The sequence below is a fragment of the Canis lupus genome, chromosome 14, assembly GCF_003254725.2.
Source record: "Canis lupus dingo isolate Sandy chromosome 14, ASM325472v2, whole genome shotgun sequence".
NCBI lineage: Eukaryota > Metazoa > Chordata > Mammalia > Carnivora > Canidae > Canis > Canis lupus.
In genome coordinates this window covers 39,170,788-39,193,479 of record NC_064256.1, presented here as the reverse complement: position 1 = coordinate 39,193,479, position 22,692 = coordinate 39,170,788, and the positions used below count along the sequence as shown (strand labels likewise).

General features: G+C 44.8%; 3 long non-coding RNA genes across 4 annotated transcripts in view; 2 read left to right on the top strand and 1 right to left on the bottom strand.

Annotated features, from left to right (window-relative positions):
- Positions 1-22,692, top strand: part of LOC125752482 (uncharacterized) — an 85,186-nt gene that overhangs the window by 17,262 nt on the left and 45,232 nt on the right. The gene's annotated exons all lie outside the window — the stretch shown is intronic.
- Positions 1,498-14,870, top strand: LOC118350631 (uncharacterized). Its single transcript, XR_004804821.2, has 3 exons — positions 1,498-1,905; positions 4,347-4,405; positions 13,866-14,870. It is a non-coding gene; the product is annotated as an uncharacterized LOC118350631 (long non-coding RNA).
- On the bottom strand, positions 2,423-19,380 carry LOC112670601 (uncharacterized). Of its 2 annotated transcripts, XR_003143061.3 has the most exons (4): positions 19,242-19,380; positions 16,487-16,550; positions 4,993-5,079; positions 2,423-3,836 (listed from the first exon to the last, which is right to left on the bottom strand). It is a non-coding gene; the product is annotated as an uncharacterized LOC112670601 (long non-coding RNA). The 2 variants fall into 2 exon arrangements; XR_003143062.3 differs by lacking the exons at positions 2,423-3,836; positions 4,993-5,079 and adding an exon at positions 10,828-11,391.

Below are 22,692 nucleotides of genomic sequence, written 5' to 3'. Positions count from 1 at the left end.
GAGCCTCCCCCTCATCCTGAGTCTGGTGAGAGGTTTTAAAGAAGCAACACAAATCAGAAAACCATCTCATGTTGCTGTTGTCCCTGTTAAAGCAAGAGCACCTCTCTAAAGGAGAAAGTCGGATACACTTGGAGGTAGACAGTTATGCTAAAAAGTCCTGTATTAGGGGTGCCTGCGGGGCTCAGTGGGTTAAACGTTTGCCTTTTGGGGCTCAGGTCATGATCTCAGGGTCTTCTTCTCCAAGGAAGGGAGCCTGCCTCACTTCCCCCTGCTCATGCTCTCTCTCTCAAATAAAGAAAACTTTAAAAAAAAAATTCCTACATTAAAGGTGCTGTACATTCATTACGTGACCACTTTATATATCGGTCATTTCTCAATTTAACTTTAATTTTTTTTTTTAAACTGGCTCGGTGCTTAGGAGCTTTCACAGCCAGGGAGTATTGGAAGTGCGGCCTCTTCAAGGCAAACTCCTTAGGGGCAGCCTTATGAAGCCTTTGGACCTTGGTGGCAGTCCTGCACCCCGTCAGTAGGTTGTCTGGCGCTGGGTGACAACCCCCCTCCCTGAGCTGAGCCCATAGCTGAGAAGAATTGGGTGGGCGCCAACATGTCCTGTGCCCAGCACACACTCCATCCCTCGCTGTGCAGCTGTGGCCATTTGCATCAGCCTGTGCTATTTATGACACTTCATACTTGCTCAGAAAGAACCGTCTCATTTTCTGACTGCAGCTGCCCACACTGGTCTGGCTGCCGCTGGGGTTTTCCGGCAGGCCACCACGCTGCCACATCGGTTCAGACTTTTCCACGTGTTCTAGGTGGTTCTGCAATCCCAGCTGACTTGGGTTTCATGTTGGTCCATTCATTCATTCATTCATTCATTCAGCCACTGCGTGATCAGCACCTACTATGCACCACACACTGCCCAAGGCTCGGGGCGCACTAGGACGAGGTGCAAATCCTCCCCGAATTTGTTGTGTGGCTTCTTGGCCATTGGTGGTCATCTCTACTTTCTCATCCCTCTGGTTTCAAACCAGATCCTATGCAGAAACCCGCCACCCAGCAAGCTTGTCTTCCCGTTCATTGTCAAATGTGACAACCAGACGGGACCAGTCATTGATCTCCCTGCAGCTCGGCTTCTCAGGTAAGGGCTCAGGTCACACCTGCCCTCTCCCCCCACCGAGGAGTCCGCCCTTTCCTCAGGTTTCATTTATCTCCTAACCGTGACTATGCATTGCCTGACCTGGTACAACACCTGTCTTGTCTCTACAGGTGGTGCCCCTTCTGTCCCAGAAGCCCTGATTTCATCCTGACCTCCCTTCTTTCTGAATTAGAACCCAGTCACTTCCGGGCCCACGTGGTCTCTCCCAGCTCATGCTCATTCAGCTGGCAGGTGTCACGGTTTCTCTTGTGGCATCTTTCATACCGATGCCTGGTAGTGTTATTTTAGTTGTATCGTAATTTGACTTTTTGTGTCGATCATGCATGGTCTCTGTTCTCAGAGCTAATAAGCAACCTCTTCCTGTTGAATCTGCTGGGAAATGAGGTTAGATTTTCACCCCCTTCTTTTTAGTCAGTTGGCCAGGGTGCCACGCCTGGTCTGTGAGCCCTCAGATCCATTTCTTGCCCTTCCTTCCTCTGCTCTATATTGCAAGAGACTGACCCCTGCAGGCTGAGTTTCCTAGGCTCCTGTGTCAGTTGGTTTCTGGCTGAGTTTGGTCAATGGAAGGCATCAATGGGGACTGGATGGTGGGAGGAGAGGAGAAGCCATGCTATTTCTCCTTGTGCTTCCTTGAATCCATAGATGCTTTCCTGATGGCATCTGTGGCAACTCCTTCATGCATCCAGCCCTCACTGGATTGGAACACTGTGATTCCAGCTTCCACAGGGTGAATTGGCTTCTGGATTCTGGTAACATCATCTCCTCCTTTTGACCCTCTACTCTAGGGGTGGTAGTAAGTTCCTGCTACTGTTAATTTCTGGGTTGCCTTGCCACCTTCTAGCAGCTACTCAGCTTTGTTGTCTCCTGAGAAACCAAAATGCTCAAAATGGCTTATGTTTCTTGGCTGGATCATGGCTGATATAATTATTCTTTCCTCACTCTCTCCCTTCCTGAAAGTAGCAGAAATCATAAGGGGATTATTTTTGGATTTTATGCCACAGATTGTCTTCCCAGGGCAGACTACTACTCTTTGAATCCTTCATGCTTCTTTGAATCTTCCAACACCATCAGCAAAATGAATGAAATAGATGTCTATGGTTGGTCTGGGAACCTATTGTTGTTATACTGCATATGTGGGCACCTATACAGGACACTCTATATTCCAAATATACAAATGAAAATTTTGGTGATCTATTTGTAAACGGCCAACCTGCTGGAATAACAATAATACAGGTTTGGTTTTTTTTTAGAACTATTATTTATTAAAATCAGTGAGGTTACCATGTTCTTCCTGGCTGGTTTCACTTCACCTGGGACTGACATTACAGGAAGTGTATTGTTTGAGTACAGGTACAGGTTTTTCCCTGCAAGTATCTGTTGGGGATGAACTGGAGCATGCAAATCAAAGAAAAGACAATATTATTTCTTCAAAGGTACCTATCCCTTTTGGAAAGAATACTTGACTTTTTTTAATGTCATCAAATTGCTAGTGTCATCAGCAGCAAATATGGCTTACAGAACCTTCTATCCACCATGCCAGTAGTCAGTCCTGTGAAATGTCACCTCCTTGATAATATTGAATTGTGGTGTTAGATTGCGTCACTCAAAGAGGACATGAGAAATGAAACAAACATTATATGTGCCACCCTTCCACTCAACTATAAGAGTTGGTCTTCTATTTTCTGCTGAGGACTGATTATTCTCCATCTCATGGCAATTTCTATGTCATTCTTTGAAAAGAAGTAAAGCAATAGAATGAGAGGGAAACAAGAACTTGTAATTGTTGATCGCTTCATAGACAAGGGGATGAATTACATTCTGACCTATTTGCCATAAACGCGGATGTGGCTGGAAGCTGCCCATTGCAAGAGTCAACATGTGTCTGCCAAAGCAAACACAGTTAGGCACAATTAAAGATGTCTGTCTTAGAAAGCACTGAAATGTACCAATTTTTAAAAATTGATTTTTAAAGGTTATAATCAAATCCTCTGATATTTCTCCCCATTCCCCCTGGAAAGGAATCATTTCTTACACAGTTGTCCTAGCAGATAGGGCTTGGAACAGACATGACATTTACAGTGCTGTGTTGAAGTAAGGTAGGCTAAGGAGAGAAGGGATAATTTTGCCTAAGGGTTTTATGAAAGGAATTGGATAGCTTGGAAGGTGAGCCAGAAACCCACACTCCAAGGCAATTTCATAATGATCACAGCAGGAATTTCTGTGGTAATTTTGCATATATAACTTTCATACCTAATTTTCAGTGCCTTCGCACATGTGGCCCATATGTTTACCCCCAAAGCATTATTTTGCCTCCAGCTGGAACATGTTCAGAAACAACCTGTGACATTTTCACATTTGCAAGCTAAAAGCACCCATATCTATTCCTCAGTGTATCCGCAAATGTCCGTTTACTTCTGGTTCATTTTCTGTTCTGTTGCCATTTCACAGCAATAGGTTGAAAGTTGCCCTAAAGGTGATCTTCATGGCTCCCAGTCAAGTGCAGAAAGCCAATGTAAAGACAGAGGCCAATTGTTGGAAAAGGTCATTGCTGCTTTCATCAGCTGACACATGAACCGGTGAACAGTACCTTATCAATGAAAAAAAAAAAAAGCCACGGGCAAAATCAGCATGCTGCATCCTCAGTTTTGTATCCTGGGCAGGCTGAAGATCAGCCTCGCTGCTGGTGAAAGAGAGAGAGAGAGAGAGAGAGAGAGAGAGAGAAAGGAAGAGAGTATTTGGTTTGGCTGAAGCAGTTTTTTTTTTTTTTTTTTAACAGGATAAGATTGGGTGGAACGGGAAGACACACATGCTTTTATTGAAGGAAAGTATGCTGGTTGCTAAAATTTAGGGCTTCATTTTTAATGACTAATGTATCTTAATGGAAATACTACTCTTAGAGGGGTAATATATTCAGAGTCAACAGTGAGTGCAGCCCTTGTGGGCGAACCCCCCCCAAGAATGATGGGCTGTGAGGTTGTTGAGCTTTGCTGAGGCTGTTCTAGTCTTGCTCTATTGCTAGATGGCTCTTTGTCTCAGAGGGAACTCACCATCATGTTCGCACCTCAATAGAGTCCCCTAGTGTCTAACTGAGATGCCCCCTTTCACCACGAAGATGCCTACCAGCCCTTACTGAACCAGATTTTAACTTTGGAAGGACTGGTTGCTCAGGTTTTTTTCTATTGCATTCTAGATGTCCCTGCAGGGAAGCTCACACGAGCCAGCAGATCGGAGCCAAGTTGCAGATGTAATGTAAAGCATTCATAAAACAAATATACCATATATATACAATTTATATTTTTTAGGTTTGTAATAAACACATAGTATATATAATAAATATAATATTTATATTTCTCTCTATATTTATATATATATATATATATATATATATATATATATATATATACAGAAAGATAGCCCTCTAGACACTAGAGTTTGCAACTGAAAATGATTTGTGTGTGAAGATATGGGGATAACATTCTATCTATCTATTTATTTTTAGGGATTTATTTATTTGACAGAGAGAGAGAGCACATGACAGGGAGGGACAGAGAGTCTTAAGCAAACTTCACGCTGAGCTTGGAGCTCGATTTGGGGCCAGATCTCTCGACCCTGAGATCACAACCCGAGTGGAAACCAAGACTGTGCCATCCAGGTGCCCTGAGGGATGACATTCTATTTAGTTCTCCTTTGAGTGACTTTGATTTTCCACCGTTAAAACAAAATCTGCATGTTTCTGTAATAGCACACACTCTTCACAGAACTAGTACGGCATCTGCTCATTGTTTTGCAAGAACAGTTTGTTATTAATAATTAGCTGAGTTAGATGATTTCGTTACCTGGATTTTCATCCTGACTCTGCAACCAGGCAGTAGCTGTGTAATGTTGTCCAGATCACTTAACCTTTTTGACTTGGGTTTCCGGTTCTGTGACATAAGAGGATTAAAATAGATCAGTGATTCCCAACCTGTAGATTTCAGCCAACTAGTGACTTATGAAATCAGTTTAGTGAGTTGTGATCAGCATTGTTTTTATTTTTTAAGATTTTATTTATTTATTCATGAGACACACACACACACACAGAGAGAGAGAGAGAGGCAGAGACACAGGCAGAGGGAGAAGCAGGTTCCATGCAGGGAACCTGACATGGGACTTGATCCTGGGTCCCCAGGATCAGGCTGAAGGCAGCACTAAACCCGCTGAGCCACCTGGGCTGCCCAGCATTGTTTTTTTTTAATCTTAAGCAAGCTCCACGTTCAGCACAGAGCTTGATGCAGGGCTCACCCCCACAATCCTGAGATCATGAACTGAGCTGAAATCAAGAGTCCAATGCTTAACTGACTGAGCCACTGAGGCCCCTGGTCAACATTTTTTAAAAAAAAGAATAGAATAGAAAATACTAGAATGCATTAGGTATTGTAGGACTAAATGTTATTTCCAGAAGTATTTGTTTTGGTTAAATCTAGGTTTATATAGTTAGTGTGTGTCAGGGTTTTTCTTACTATGAGGTGATGTCAGAGAGGCTCGAGAACACTGAACTAGATGATCTCTAGGATTAAAAACTAAGACTCCCTGAAACAGGCCTCTGTAGCCCCGCTGGTATGTGTAGGAGTACATGTCATCCAAGTGCCTAGAGCATGGCTAGGAAAAAGAGAATGGAAAGGCATGCATAGCTCTCCCCATCAGAGTGAGCCTCTAGCCTACTGAGGAAAGGGCCCTCCAGAGAAAGTACACCCTACTCGCTGAGACCAAGGAGAAGAGCATCCAGTGCTTCGGTTCATCCAGACTGTTTGCCAGGATATTGTGGAGATTCCTGTAGTAACTGCCTCTCACCACCTTCCCACACTCCAATCTTTCCCCTTCCCGCCTGCAGTCTCTCTCCTTCCCCAAAAAGCTCGCAGGAGGGAGAAATGATGGGGTTATTTTTGGAATGGTCTCAGGCACAAGAAAAAGCACCACTGCATTTTTTTTCCCTCTTGTTCTCTTTGAAAAGCCAAAATACAAGACCATCTCTAAAAAAGTAAAAGATCACTGAATAGCTGACAACCCTGCAAAGCATGTGCTTGAAAATCAAGTGCCTTGTCTCTAAAAAAAAAAAAAAAATCCTTCTCACACAAAATATTGTCCTGGTTTCATTTATTCTAGAAGAGATTTGGTCTTTACAGGAAAACTGTCACTATTGTTAACAAGATATAGCTCGCAACTGAACTTAACGGCAAAAAAGTTTGTTACTGACACATCCTTCTCCTGTTTCGTGGTGGAGTTGTGGGCCGAAGAGGAAGGAAGATAATGTCCTCCCTGTTATTCTCCCTAAACTTTATGAAAATAGTGGTTGGTAATATCCCATCTTTCTCTGACTCCCCCCCCCACCCCCGCCAGAGGAAGGGGTGTCTTTTTCTAATTTACACAAAGATGCCATACGGTCAAGCAGTAGTCCTGGGTGTAAATTATTGATCTCAAAACTCTGTGATAGGTGCTGTAGGGAGATTTGTTGGAAGTGTTACTGAAGCATAAAGGGGAGAATGACTTTCTTCCAGCCCAAAGAAAGTCAGAACTCCAAGTGAGGGGAGCAGAACGCTGGAACATGTGGTGTTTTGTGTCATGCAAAAGGCTGTCCTCCGCTGGTGCCATTGAATCTTGCCATCCAAATCCCATCAGTGAGTAAGCCTGAGGATCAGTGCAAATTCCGATAGCACAACTCATATTTAATATCCAAAACTGAATCTCTGCTGGGTACGTTGGTAAATGTGAACTGTGCTGCATTTACGACACACTCATCAGATTTTGATTCAACAAGAGATTCCTTGATCCCGGGTAAATCCAACACTGTACTGTGATGCTGACAATATATGGAGAAATGAAATGATAAAAAAAGAAATGAATCATCCTGGAAGATTAAATGAGTTCTAGCATATTCTCCTCCCTTTCCCTCTTCTTCCATTTTTTTTTTTTAAGAGAAACAAACTTTCTGACTAGTTTGGAGGCTTTTAGAAAGTACCATACAATTCTGTAGTCAATTTAAAAAATGCTTAAAAAGGCATATGTGTCATTCATATGCTCTTTGGTGAGGTGACTTTTCTCCAAAAATAATAAAATTACTTTAAGAGGCATATCAGGATGGTGGTGATTGAGGCACACAAAGGAAGAAAAACTCATTGAATTTGATGATATGACTCTATTTTTTACACTTCAAATAAAAAGGTTTCATATATTGGTCTAACAGATTGTTTCTCTAAAAAATAAAAAAATTCCCACAAAGAATATCAAGCTACAGTGTATTTCTGACAGCAGAAGTCATCTATTTTCCTACTCTATTGAGGGGCAGGTTTGGAATGTCCTTGGCAGTTTTTTTTTTTTTTTTTTTAAGATTTTATTTACTTATTTAAAAGAGAGAGAGAGAGAATGCATGGACACATGAGCAGGGGGAGGAGGTGAGGGGCAGGAGAGGGAGAAGCAGACTCCCTGCTTCTGAGATCAGGATCCGAGCAGAAGGCAGCTGCTTAACCGACTGAACCACCCAGGCGCCCCTCCACCCCCATCCTTGACAGTTTTAATACCTGTTGGGTCCTCTTTACTAGATATCCAACACAGCATTACATGAAAAGTATTAGAAGATTTATTTTATGCAAGTTTGTCCTTCACTGTTTTGGTTTTTTTTTTTAATTTTTATTTATTTATGATAGTCACAGAGAGAGAGAGAGAGAGAGGCAGAGACACAGGCAGAGGGAGAAGCAGGCTCCATGCACCGGGAGCCTGATGTGGGATTCGATCCCGGGTCTCCAGGATCGCGCCCTGGGCCAAAGGCAGGCGCCAAACCGCTGCGCCACCCAGAGATCCCAACTGTTTTGGTTTATATCAACTAATCCAAGTACATGATTCACTCACTTGACAAATATTTCTAGAATGCCAAAAATGTATGTGTGCTGGCCCTCTGGTGACACAGGAGTTAAAGACAAAGTTTCTGTCCTCAGGGAGCTTACAGTTTCTGGGGGAGAGGGGAGACAAATCATTGAGTAAGCATGTCAGATGATCAGAAGGATAAGGGAGGGTGGGAAGCTCTGAGCTAGGGGTTGGGGTGTTATTTCATAGAGTTCCGGGCAGAGATCCAGCAGGGTGGCTATATCATTATTTTATCACAAAGAAAAAGAAAAAGTGCTATAGAGCAGAGAAGAGGGGTGGAAAGCCATACATGCCAGGAAAACAAACACTTGCCCAGACCTTTTAGCCTCAGTGGAAACGAGGTACTAAGTAGACTGAAAATCTGGAGAGAAGGTTCTGAGAATTTAATATAAGCCTCTCTTTTGAGAAGTCTATAGTATATGGCTTTCCTGAGTCCTTGGGGTTTTTGATGTCTCCTGGCAAGAGGGGCTTCTGGAAAAACAGGCTCTTCCTCGTGTTAGAGCAGGGGAGAGAAAAAAACAAGAGAAAGCAACTGGGTTGTTGAGCAGGGACCTCCATGCTTTTGTAGGATTGCAGACAAGACCCTGTAAGACATCCGGGCTTGGAGAACTGATGCCCCCAATCTCTCCTCCCTTGTAAAGGAAACTGAGTGCCTGGAGAAAAAGAAGACCAATCCTATTAGGAACGTACTGTTATTTCCATGGGAAACAAAACTGAGGGATTTCAAGAGAGGCTGGGGTACCTGTATGTGTTCATCAGGCACAGCGGGAGCTTGATTTTCAAAAGGTGCTACTAAGGGGGCATATACATCTTTAGCAGAGTGTTAGGAAGCTACACGATACATTTCACTTCTTAAGATCAGCATCTGAGGGGCAGAGTCAGCACTGATTCTGAAGTTTAAAGATCAGAAACTGGGGTTTTTCTGACTAAATGTTAGAGAAGTTAAATAGCTTGATAATTTTTTAAAATTTTATTTATTTATTCATGAGAGACACAGAGACAGGCAGAGACACAGGCAGAGGGAGAAGCAGTCTTCATGCAAGGAGCCCAATGTGGGACTTGACCCCGGGACCCCAGGATCACACCCTGAGCCGAAGGCAGACGCTCAACCACTGAGCCACCCAGGCGTCCCATAGCTTGATATTTGTAACAGAATTTCCCAGTGATTTGTAAATATGAGATACACCTGATGCCATTTGATCAATATATGTTTTTAATTGGCGGGGCATTTGTGCTTCAGTTTGGCCTTACCTTCCGATGCTCTGAGCAAGCACCTTGGTGTGCAAATGGAAAGTCAGATGATCACATATGTAGTCCAGCTTCTCTACCTCTCTAGCTTGGAAATAACGATCTCCATTAATATGTAGTTTAGAGCACTTTGTTTTGCAGAGAATCCTTAGGAAAAATCTTTCCCACCAGTAGGTTTGCTTCAGGAGAGTCAGGAAGCAACAACAGGTCTGACCCGCTTTGGGGAATAAATCGCCTTTTACAATCTCCCGTTCAATTAAACTAAACAAGCACACTGAATAAAGACGGACTAGCTGGGCAGGATTTTGAGTTGGGTTTCTACTTTAATTCTACTTTAGATCTACTTTAATTCCTCTTTTCCTTGAATTGTGGTTCTTGTATACGTGTAAACTTCCTCCCTGGAAGTTTGGGGGGGCAGTGCTGTAAAGTCTGGGTTGCATGCTCCAGACTTTACTTGCGCCACCTGGGTCATTAGTTCACTCCTGTCAGTTAAGCTGCACAGCTGATGGCCACCCTTGGGAGTTTAGCTCTGACACCTGACCCTCTGCGGAAGCAGCCAGGAGCACAGCAAGAGGGTTCATGGGGGGGCAGTCTCTGTTGCTTTAGGAGGGTCACTGACACCAGTGCTTTCTCCTTTGATTGATGGCATCATCTCCAATGTGACACATATATACCTTTTAGAATTTCCTAACTTCTTGGTTGAAGGCAGTTAAAAAGGACTTCTTCCTGCCCACTGAGAAAGAATCTTCTCTGAAACACTGTATGCAACATCAACTATTAGATAAAGCTTATTCAATTTTCTTGTTTCTCTTTTCCCTCTGCATTTTTGATCTACTGTACTGAGCTTTACCTCACATTTATAAACCTGATTTGAATGGCATTTCCCCTTCTGATTTGACATCAAGATCAGATTGCATGGATAACAGTTCTTGTGGAAATAGCCTACAGATAGGCCTTCGTGTGTGTCTCTCTCACTGCATATATACACACATGCATATATTCCACGAAATGCTAATATATGTATATTATCTACACATATATGTACTTATGTGTATAAAAATGCACTGTGCTACAGTATTCATATATATATGTTCTAATTTAAATTTTGTACATTGTATATAACTGAATAGTCCCTTACGAAGTTCCTAATGCCTAGTTAATGCCTTTAAACGATATTGTACTTGAATTTTAACATTGGCCAATCTTTGTGTATAATTGTAATACAGTGTCTTAAAATAGGTTGAAACCATAATGAGTCGCCATTCTTGTAGGTCAAACTTACAGGGTCAACTATCAGCAGCTTGATATGGTATAACCTAGTATAATATCCACTCAGTCTGCAAACACTCACGTGTCTCTAGTGTACATTAGGCCAACTGCCATGAAAGATTAAAAAGTGAGAATGAGAGGCTCTCCCTTGGACTTCTAGTCTCTCCATCACCACTGGAGGACTGAGTAGAAAGTGATTTTTTTTTTTTTTTTTAAGATTTTATTTATTTATTCATGAGAGGCGCAGAGAGAGAGAGAGAGAGAGAGAGAGAGAGGCGGAGACACAGGCAAAGGAAGAAGCAGGCTGCATGCGGGGAGCCTGACGTGGGACTCAGGTCTCCAGGATCACGCCCTGGTCTGAAGGTGGCGCTAAACCGCTGAGTCACCGGGGCTGCCCTGATTTGTTTTTTAGGAGGGAAGAGTAGCCTCTTGGTTTGGAGGAGCAGACCATGCTTTCAATGGTAATTCCATACAGGATTGCAGTGCCTTAAAGTCCACAGAAGCTCATGACAGAGCCCTGTCCCTAACAACCTTTGGTGTCTTGATGCGTCCTGGGTCAAGTTCAGAGCCCTTAGTTTGGCATTCAAAGTACCCATCCAACATTATTCCTTTTCCTTTATGTTTTTACCTCTGTCTTCCCATCTGTTTTTGTTATGCCTTCCTCCTGGAATGTTCTTTCCCCTTTCTTGAATGGCAGTCAAGAGTAGTTGTTAAAGGTGTGGGTGTTAGACTCACATTGCCTGGTTTCAAATCTCAGCTCTCTACTTATTAGCTATGCAATCTCTGGCAAGGTGTTTGATCTCTGGGTGCCTCGATGTACTCTGATGTAAAAAAGAGACAATATTAATGCAACCTCATAGGACTGTGTATGTTAAATAATTCATTATACATAAAGCACTAGAACAGAGCTTGATGCAGAGTAAGCACTCAATAAATGCTTATTACAATTTCTGCAAGTTCAAATCTCACTCATCTTTCAAGGCTCCAGGCAAGGGCCACCTTTTCCCCAAAACCTTCCCTAGTGTCCTTAGTTCTGAGTTCTTTTTCTGGTCTCTTGTTTCTCAGAGCACATCTGTAACTGTTGCATGACACTGCAGGTCTTGAACGCATGGCCCTAAGACCAAGATCTGAGCTGAGAACAAGAGACAGATGCTTATCTGACTGAGCCACTCAGGCACCCCTGTTGCATGACACTTTTCATTTTAATTCACATCTATGTCTTCCCTTGTCTACTAACCTGTGAATTGTTGAAGGTAGGAGCTAAGATACTGGAGTGCAGTTCTGAGCAGATTCTGCAGCTGAAGGGCATGATCCTCAACAAGACTATTTTCATTTTAGGTTCAGACAACAGGTGCACTGCAGGAGGTCCCCAGGCCACCTGCACTTCCGAGCAACTGGCTATACACATTTAGGGCTTCTCACTGGCCCCTGAAGTTTGATAATTCACTAGAAGAACTCACAGAACTCAGGAGAGTGCTATACTTATGATTACAGTTTTAAAAAGGATGTAAATCAGGACTAGCCAAATGAAGAGACACACAGGGTAAGGGTCCCAAACACACACTTTTTAGTGTGGACTTGGGACACATGGCCCTCTGGGCACACTGATGTGCTCGCCAACCAGGAAGCTCACCTGAGTTTTCGGTGTCCAAATTGTTTTAAAAGTTTATTTATTTATTTATTTATTTATTTATTTATTTATTTATTTATTTAGAGAGACACACAGAGAGAGGCAGAGACACAGGCAGAGGGAGAAGCAGGCTCCCTGTGGGGAGCCCAGTGCAGGACTTGATCCCAGGATCTCCGAATCATGACCTGAGCTGAACGCAGATGCTCAACCACTGAGCCACCCAGGTGCCTCAGTGTTTTTTTTTTTTTATTGCAGTTTCATTATTCAGGCCTGATTGATTGAATCATTGATCCCATGATCACATGATTGAACTCAATCTCCTGTCCTTCTTTCTTCCCCAGAGATTAAGTTGATACCATCTGGATCAAAGACCCAACCCTCTAAATACATAGTTGGTCTTTTCCTCATGACCAGCCAGCCCCCTGAGTCATCTTGTTATCATAAACTCAGGTGTCTGTCATCCTGAAGTCATCCATGAAAAACAATGGTACCCTTATCACTTGGAAAAGTCCAAGGACTTAGAAACCCCCACCCAAGGGCCCAAGACAAAGACCAGACACATTCTTCAGTATAGAACAGGAGCCATATCTGATTTGTCTTTGAATCCCTTCCTGTGCCTAGTAATTCTCACATAATAGGCACTCACACTTACTAAGAAGATAGGCCAAGGTGGGCTTCAGAAAGATAATGTTATGTAGGTTGGATTATAGAGACCAGCTAAGACCACTGTAATAGATCTCATGCTATTTTGTTGATTCTTTTAATACTCTGTCGGTGATACTGAAGAGATCAAAATCTAAACAAAGTTAAGTCATTGTATTGCTCCCCAGCCCTCAGATATAAAGTCCTACATTGATTTTCCTCATATTGAATTTATCCAAAAGCCTTCCCTGGGAAGTTAAAGGTAATCTTAAGTGGGAAAACTTTGGCCTCTCATTATTTCACTGATTCAAATAAATAGCTTGCAATAATGTTGCAAAAAGGGATTGTGCTCAGTATTACCACTAATAATACTCCCTCCGGATCTTTGAGGCTGCTTATTATGATGATGCATTCACAATAGCCATGCCCCATGATATTGGGCATTTGCTTCAAAATAATCCTGAAGGGGGTGGGGGCAGCAAAAGCCACAAGACTGTTCATGAGTTAATAATTATTGAAACCATTGATGGGCAATAGATTTCATTGCACTCTTTATATAATTTTTAGATTTATATTATAGAGTATATTTATATTATGTTCTTTTTCCATTTGAAAAATTTTGGAAATTTTTCATGATATAAAAGTTAAAAAAAATAAACAAAAACCCTTTGCCTCCCAGGCTGAAGACCATCCTCATCCATCCTCCTACACACACTTGGCACTAGCTTCTCTTGGCAAACCCTATGAAAGCCGATCCTCTCATCAGAAACGCTGGTATTAAAAAAAAAAAAAAAACACTGGTATTTAAGGTACCCCTGAATCCTGATAAATGCTTCTCAGTGTTTCACTGAAGGAAATAGGAAACCCAATCAACAAAGCTGGTTTGTTTTTTGGACACTATGGCATCAAAAATGGAAGTCAGAAATAATATGAATGCCAGGATCATTGCAGGACTGTGAGACCAAGCCCCTCTGGACTATGACTAGATGGACAAACCTTTTTTTTTTTTTTTTTTTTTTTTAGATGGACAAACCTTATGAAGAGACAGAAGGCAAGTCAAGGGAATGGGAACTGTCATTCTTCAACATTGAAATCACAACTGTAATGAGGGGCACCTGGGTGGCTCAGTCGGTTAACTGTCTGCCTTCAGCCAGTGTCATGATCTCAGAGTCCTGGGATGGAGCCCCATACTGAGCTCCCTGCTCAGTGGGGAGCCTGCTTCTCCCTCTCTCTCTGCCCCAATCCCTCTCCCCACCCCCACCCCCCACCCCCCCCCACCCCCCCCCCCCCGTCCACGGCTCATGTTCTCTCTCTGTCTCAAATAAATAAATACAGTCTTAAAACAAAACAAAACAAAAATGTAATGAGTCAGGGCAGTAACAAATTCACTTGGGCTGGACTGGAAATTTATGAACTGTGCATCTCGGCAACTACTGCAAAAGGCGTGCAAAATATGGCCAGCTCCGGGGGCACACGGAAGGTAAGCTGTAAGAGACTTCTGGAGGCACTGCTTCTGCTGGCATAAAATCCCCTTCAGGGTATGGATCTTGGAAATTACGAGGTTCACTGAGAGCATAAACTGCTGCACAAGCCCAGGTACAGGTGGCTGTTGAGAACTGTTAGCCAGCAGGATTCCAAATAGCAAATTGGCATCAGAGTTCGCTTTTATTAGTTTGAAAGGAATCTAAGCCAAGTTGTAGCATCAACTACAAGAAGTAAAGCATCCTGGATCAGAATACAGACGTCCCTGAACACCATTCTTTCTTTAAAATATCATTTAAGGGACGCCTGGGTGGCTCAGTGGTTAAGCGTCTGCCTTTGGTTCAGGGCATGATCCTGGAGTCCCTGGATCGAGTCCCGCATCGGGCTCCCTGCATGGAGCCTGCTTCTCTCTCTGCCTGTGTCTCTGCCTCTCTCTGTGTGTGTCTCTCATGAATAAATAAATAAAATCTTAAAAAATAAATAAATAAAATAAAATATCATTTAAATCTAATGTTTGTACACACAAAAAACCATATCTCACAAGTATGTAAGTTGTAAAGCATAATAAAATGAATGCTTATGAGCCTATTGTCCAATTTAAGAACTAGAATATTACCAGCTACACCCCCTCCTCTCCTTCCCTCCACCCCCTCACCAGTAATCACTGTTCTGAATTTTCTGTTTACCATTTTCTTGCTTTTTAAAACTCACTTATTATGTATGGATCCCTAAAAAGATACAGTGTTTGATTTTGCTTGTGTTTGATTCATAAAAATGATATAATAATATTTGTGCTATCCTGGAACTTACTTTTTTCCTACATAGCATGTTTCTAAGCTTCATTCATAGCCATGTGAGGAGCTGTAGTTCATTCATTTTTGTGGCTGTAGAATTATCCATTGTGTGAATAGACAACAATTTTTCCATTTTGCTGTGGGCTGTTCTCAGTGTTTCAATGTTATGAACGGTGCTGCCATGACATTCTCGTACATGTCTCCTGGTATACATGTGTGAGAGTTTCTCTGGGTAGGTACACTGGACACCTGCTATGTGAACGTTTGCCTTTACATGATAAGCAATACAAGGCAATGCCAAATTGTTTTCCAAAGTAGTTGTACCAATTTATTCTCCCAGCAGCACTGTGTAAACATTCCAATTCATTTATATCATCTCCAATTGCTTATGTTGTCAGACTTTTGAATTTTTGCCAATCTAGTGGGAATAAATGGTATCTCACTAAATATCTCTCTTAAATTGCATTTCCTTGTCACTAATGAGGCTTAACATATTGACCTATGCTTATTTGCCATTTGTTTTTCTTCTTCTGTGAACTCCTGTTTGTGCTTTGTATCCATTTTTTCCCCTCTAGGGCTGTCTTCTCTTCTTACTGATTTTATAGGTGTTCTTTGTACACTAGGAATTGGAAGGACCTTGCAAAATATACAGTTCATCTCCCTCATGTGACTGATGAGGAAAAGTGAAACGCAGAGCTAAGGTAACTTGCCCAATGTCACAACTTGTTAGCAGCTGTGCTGAGAGCACCTGAACCTTTTAACCCCCAATCAAATTATTTTCTCATTATACTACAAAGCCCCCTTTTATTCATTTGTCTCATTTTCCTTTAAGTTTTTTTAAAGTGGCCCAAGTAATACGTGTTAATGGTATAAAAAGGAAAAGCAAACATAAGCAACATGAAGACCGTAAAGACTTAATTCCACGGTCTAGATGCAACTATTGTTCACTGTCTGCATTTCCATTCCAGATAGTAACTATAATAGATAATTATGGAATGTTTCCTATAGGCTAGTTAGTATATGCCAGGCACTGTTCTAAACCCTTTACATGCATTGATTCTTTAGATCTTTTTCACAACCTCATGATGCAGATTTTCACCACTATCCTGAGTATGGTAGACAGAACAACAGTCTTCCAAAGATGTCCATGTCCTAATCCCAGGAATGAATGAATATGTCATGTTATAAGGCAAAGGAGAACTGAGGTAGCAGGTGGAATTTAGTGGCTAATAAACTGATCTTAAAATAGGGAGAGTATCCTGGATTACTCAGGTGGGCCCAATGGAATCACAAGGGTTCGTAAATGGGGGAAAGGAAGACAGAAGAGTCAGCATGAGAATGATGCTATCTGAGAAAGCTGTGACCTACCATTGCTGGTTTGAAGTTGAAGGAAGGGGACCAGGAACCAAGGAATGCAGACAGCCTGTAGAAGCTGGAAAAGGTGAGAAGACAACATCCTGTAGAGTCTTCAGAAAGGAACACAACCCTGCTGACATCTTGATTTTAGCCCAACACAGTAGGTAGAATCATGGCTGCAAAGATGTCCACACCCTAATCTCTGGAACCTATGAATATGTCAGCTTATGTGGTCAAAGGAACTTTGCAGATGTGATTAAGAATCTAGAGATGGGGAGATTATCCTGGGTTTGCCAGGTTGGCCCAATAAGTCACAAGAGTCCTTTTATTTTTTTATTTTATTTTATTTTTTTATTTTTATTTTTTTATTTTTATTTTTTTTTTACAAGAGTCCTTTTAAAAAGGAGATGGAAAGATTCACAGGGGAGAGGTGACCACAAAAGTAGAGGTTGGAGTATTGTGCTCTGACATGGAGGAAGGGGCCATGAGTTAAGGAATGCAGGTGGACCCTAGAAAAGGGGAGCAAACAAATTCTCTCCTTAAACCTCTGTAGGGAGCATAACCCTGTCCACACTTTGATTTTGGCCCCGTGAAACCCATTTTGGACTTCTGCCCTTCAGAACTGCAAGATAATACGTTTGTGTTGTTTTAAGTCACTGTGATAATTTGTTATAGCAACAATAGGAAACAAATACCCCTTGTTTACAGCTGACCAATGCCTCACAGCTAGTCAATGGCACAGAAGTGAACTCAAGTCATCTGACTCCACAGCCCATATCCTTTACCACTGTGAGACATACATAGAGATTTAAATAGTACATGCATTGCAATAAATGCAGATCTTCCACATTATTTTAATACCTATTCAGCATTACCATCTTGAAGAGTTGCATTCCACTGAATAAATACACCATTACCATATGTGATTTACTAGGTCCCCTATCATTGGATACTTAGGTTGTTTCTAATATTTTAAAATTGGTAGTGATAAACATCTTCCTAATGATGTTAATAATTTCTTCAGGAAAAGCTCTTAGAAATGCTGGGTCAAAAGAAGTGCATTTCGAAAAAATGTCCAAATTACCCTCCATATGATGGCACTGGAATATAATTTAAAAGAAACAAAACACACAACTAGAGCAGGAAAATACGTACTTTCCATTTCTACAACACTTCTGGTAATAATCTACTTTTCTTATCCATACTATATGCTTGGCTTAGTCACATTTTTGCTTTTGAAGGTTTTTGTTTCTTTAAAAAAAAAAAAAAGATTTTATTTACTCATGAGAGACACAGAGACAGAGACATAGGCAGAGGGAGAAGCAGGCTCCAAGCAGGGAGGCTGATGTGGGACTCATCCCGGCACTCCAGGATCATGCCCTGAGCCAAAGGGAGACGCTCAACCGCTAAGCCACCCAGGTGTACCCCTTTTGAAGATTTTAACTATATTATTTTTTCTGTACAATCACAGATGTTTGAACTAGTGAGTATTTAGAGATATTTGGTCTAATTCTTCAACTTATAGACAAGGCTCCTGAGGCCAGGTGAACAGACTAGAAAAGGCTCCCTTTGTGGGGCATGTTGGGCCGACACCCCCTGGCCTAACCCCAAATCCAATGTCTTTCCACCAGGGCAGTAAAATCCATGAAGACCCTTAAATTGATCATTATTGATCTTTTTCTTCAAATCATCCCGGAAATCTCTTGTTCTCATTAATCAGAGGCATACTTTAGGGGCTGCAGATTAATAATGATCTGTATACCTAGTAATAGATACTGGATAAACTCTAACCCTTTCCTGGAGTGAGCCTGTTTTTTCTCATTGTGAAATCTGGTAGGACTGATGGCGTACAATAACTTCCTCCTCCCCAATGTTTTATGTAGGAGTTTTAGACCGGATAAATCAGAGGTTTTCCATCACTACCTTTTGACCTAAGAGTGGATCATTTTCTGACATGGCTTGTGTGTTACCCAACAGCACTGAGGTTACTTGGTCGTGGAAGTTGATGCTACACCACCAGGCGCACCCTCCTTCCTTCCCTGTGGAGCAAACAATGGAATAGGAAAACACACTGCCATTTTCTGACTGCCCTCAATCGCCGAGGGTGGACCCCTTAACATCAGCAGGCTGGCTCCATTACACTGCCCTGGGCTGTGCTCGAGCTACTGAAATATTGATTTTTACAGAGCCGGCGCACACACACTGAAAAATCAATATTCCAGTGCACACAACAGAACAGGCGGCAGAGCCGAGACCTACTCGTAGGCCCAGTGAGCACTGCCGGCAGCCCTTGGCCGAGGAGGGGGTGGGGGGCTGGAGGAGACAATGCCCGGGGAGAGGCCCCTGCAAACCCGGGAGGGGTCACATAAACAACCAAGTGTGCAGAGGGAAGAGAAAGGACAGTGGAGAGAAAGATCCTTGAGGATAAAACAGTTGGAAGGAGCAATGATTTATCCTTCCATTGGGGGGATATGGGGAGAAGGACAGAGTAAGAAGAGAGGATGGGAGGAATTTTCCAGGTAAGACTCTTCCCATGAATTTTTTTTTTTTTTTTTTTTGGCTTTTCTGTATCATTGGGTCAGACTTACAGGGGACAACATATAAAGGTGATACAGATGTTTTCTTACACAAAGGGAAACAACTAGGCCGATCCTGAGAAATCTTTATATTTAAAATAATGCGGCTCCTTTCCTTTTTCTTGGGGACTAGAAGCTGGCAGATTTTGCAATAACCACCAAAGAGTCCGCATTTATACTACGGGCCCTACCTTTGCAAGGCTGTTCCTTTCTTTTCCTTGGGGAAGGGGGAGGGTGGGAAGCCATCCCGGTCATGTGGCCATTCATCGATTCCCTTTCTTTCTAGAAAAACACCTTTGGCGTGCTTGGGGAACCACGCAAGGAACTGATTCCTTTTACGTGCTCCGTGACTTCTCGGGGAATCGGGATCGAGCTCCAGAGTCACACCTCCACCCCGATGTGGGGAGGAGAACGCGTCCCAGGTTCCACTGTGGTGTCCAGTAGTGAGCAGAGGGCGGGGTGGAGGCGGACCGGCCTTTCAGTTAGTCCTTGTAGGCATGTTTTAAAAAAAGCAAAAAAACAAACAAAAAACCCAGAAGTGACACTTTTAGTTCGCATTTTGGCCTCCTTTTATTTGGAGGTGGGGGGTAGGTAGTTAAGTAAAAGGGGATACTTGTAACCTCGATGAAGTCTCGATTTTGCCTTGTCCTAGAATACTCTTACCGGGAATCTCGCTGTTAGTTCCAAGTCCCGGCCGAGGAGGAAACTGACCTCCCCGAGCTTTCCATTCCGCGCTCTGCCCCGCAGGCAGCGTCGCGGCTTCCTCCTCCCCCGCCCTGGAGCGACCCGGGGCCCAACCTGGCTTGGGGTTCAGGTCTGGTCTGGTGCAGGGGGCTCCAAAGGAAGCGGGCGTTCGGAGGCACCTTGCAAAACGCGGGATCCCCAGGCCACCCGAGGCTGGCGGGGGGGGGGGGTGCGGGAGGGGTGGTCCGTAGCCCGAGGCGACAGCGGCGGCAGGGCCGAGGGGGCAGCGGCGGGCGGGGGGCGGGGCGGGACGCGGGGCCAGGTGGCCACCTGGAGCGCCCCGCCCCGCCCCCGCAGCCGCGCCCCGCCCCGCCCCGCCCCCGCAGCCGCGCCCCGCCCCCGCCCCGCCCCTCCCGCCCCCGCCCCGCCCCCCGCCCCGCGCGGCCGCTCTATTTGCATAAGGAGGCGGCTCCAGGGCCCGCCCGGGGCGCACGTGACCCCGGGGGAGGCGGAGGGAACCTGCTGACTTGACACGAGCCGCTGTGCGGCTCCCCTTGGCGCGGAATAGCGAGAGCAGCCGTGACCTCCGACCCCGCCCGCCGGCAGCCAATAAGAGCGCAGGTCGTCTCCAAACCCAAAATTTCCACGTCGGCAAAAGTCAAGATGGAAGGGAGCGGAGCGGAGCGCGGAGGGGGGAGCCCGCCCGGAATGCCTGGCGGCCGGCGCTGGAGTGGCAGGCGGGGGAGCTTGCGGCGGGCGCCGAGGGGCCACCCGGGAGGGCACCCCGGCCCCCGGCGGCCGGAGCGCGACCACCCGCCCCCCGCCCCGGGCGCCTCTGGGAGCCCCGCACTTTGCCCGCCGCCCGAGCACCCCGGCCCGGGGGACGCAGCCCACCGCACCTCCGGCCCTGGCTGCGGGGGGGCGTAGCGGAGGGGACGGCGGCGGGAGGTTTGGGGGGTTGGGAGGTGGGGAAGACACTTTCCAGACCTGTTGCACGGGTGCAACAGCTGTCCAGGTGCGGTAGGTCGGGGTGGGGACGGAGGGTGGTGTCCTGGGCTGCGGGGGCTGCGGGGGCTGCGGGGCGGGAGCCGCGAGCGCGGGCTGTGTGCGAGGGGAGGGGTGTGTGCAGACGGGCTCCTCGGGAGTCTTTCTGCCTAATGGGGTAGGGAGAATCCAGAGTGGGTGGGTGGAGCGGAGGGGAGAGGACCGCATAGACGCGAGTTCTGGGGCTGGGCGCGGGCCCCGGGAAGACGGGGAATAAAGTGGGAAAGAGGAGACGCTGTGGCGGCCCCGCAAAACCGTGGTTCCTTGGGCATCCCAGCTCCGGGGCATTTCCTGGGCCTATGGTCTCCCCCCTCCCCCTCCCCCCTCCCCCGTTAACTCTTTCAGCTCCAAGAATTCGTCCTGCGGTCCCCTCCCCCACCAACTTTCCAGACGGGAAGGTAAAAAGTTGCCACAAGTTAGGTGGAGGGAGTTAGCCGCTTGCAAAAGTTTAAAGAGCAGGAACCGAGGAGGAGGAGGAGGTGGGGTTCGACGGGGAATGAGTTCTGATCCGGCTTGGGAGGGAAGGGGGGGAGGGCGTGGGAGCCCTGCAGCCTGTTCGCCGTGACACTGCAACCAGAATTTGTCGAACCGAGCTGTTAAGACACCATTTGTGTTGGGCATTTGCTCCTGCTGACTGCGGCAGTAACTTTCCATAATTAATGCCCCGTTCCATTATCGGTCGCATCCTGAGCTAAATTGCTTTTAACGACTTATTCTTCTTTGTCTTCGTTGGGGGTGGGGGAAAGCACACCTGCAGGAAGAAACTTCTGGAGGAAGACAGCCTGTCTGGTCTTTTGAGGCAAAGTTCTGAGACACTCCGACTCTGAATATGATAGAAGTCAGTGCACTACAGAACTTTGTCTCTGGAGACTGTGGTCACCGCCACCATCGCCGCCAGGGCTTGGGACGCTGGGCCGGGTACCCCTGGTGGCCACGTCGCTGCTCCTTTCCCTGGGGGGGGGAGGGGCGAGGCCAAAGAGGGGTCCAAGTGCTGCTCAAGAGCTTGGCCAACTCTTTTGAAGTCAGTGGGTTAAACCACGTAAATGGGAACAAGATCCTCTCAGGTCTCCCTTAGTTCATTTTACCCTGGTGGGCTCCTTGGTGGGGGTTTAAAACAAAAACAGAAACTTTGGGCTTTGCAAGTTTATTTAAAAGGTACTCAAAAGACTGGCCTCACTTATTGAAGGAGAGGAGGGTCACAGGTTTGTTAATTGGTGTGTGGGTGTGCAGTGCTTTACAGGAATTTAAACTCCCTAGACCCTGGAAGGAAATGTATTTGAACAAAACCCATGGATAATGGTCCTGTTACTCAAGTGGCCTGCTAGATAAGTGAGATCCTGCAAGGATTGAGTTTGGTGATCTGTTCTCAATTCTATTTCTGACTTAGGTCTGACTTTTATTTTTTTTTAAATAGACTTTATTAATTGAAAGGAAGCACTTTTGCCAAGAAAGCATTTTGAAGGACAGTGAGGGAGGGGGGGATATTTACATTCTGGGGCGGTAGAGATACTTTACACAGAGACACTGCTCTTCTCATCCCTGCTGGAATGTGGGTTTTGGTGGGGGAGTTCCTATCAATAGCTTGCTCTGTGCAATGGGCCAGTGACTGGCACCAAATTTTAGTCCATCAACATTGCCCTATTTTGATTTTGTAAGCTTTTGGCTGGAGCTGATTGATCCAAGGAATCACAAAAAGTCCTTATTAACAAAGGTGTGTATCCATCAAATATTCATGGAGTGTCTGCTGGGTGCCAGGCACAGGGTGGGGAGCAAAAGGGAATTGGTTCCTGTGCCATGTTGCTGACAGTCAAGTGAAGGAGTGACTCCCATTTGGTATAATTGTGGGATGCCTCAGAGTCCTTGGGGTTGCCTGTTTGTCACCCTGAGACACACATTTAAAAACTGGTTTTCATT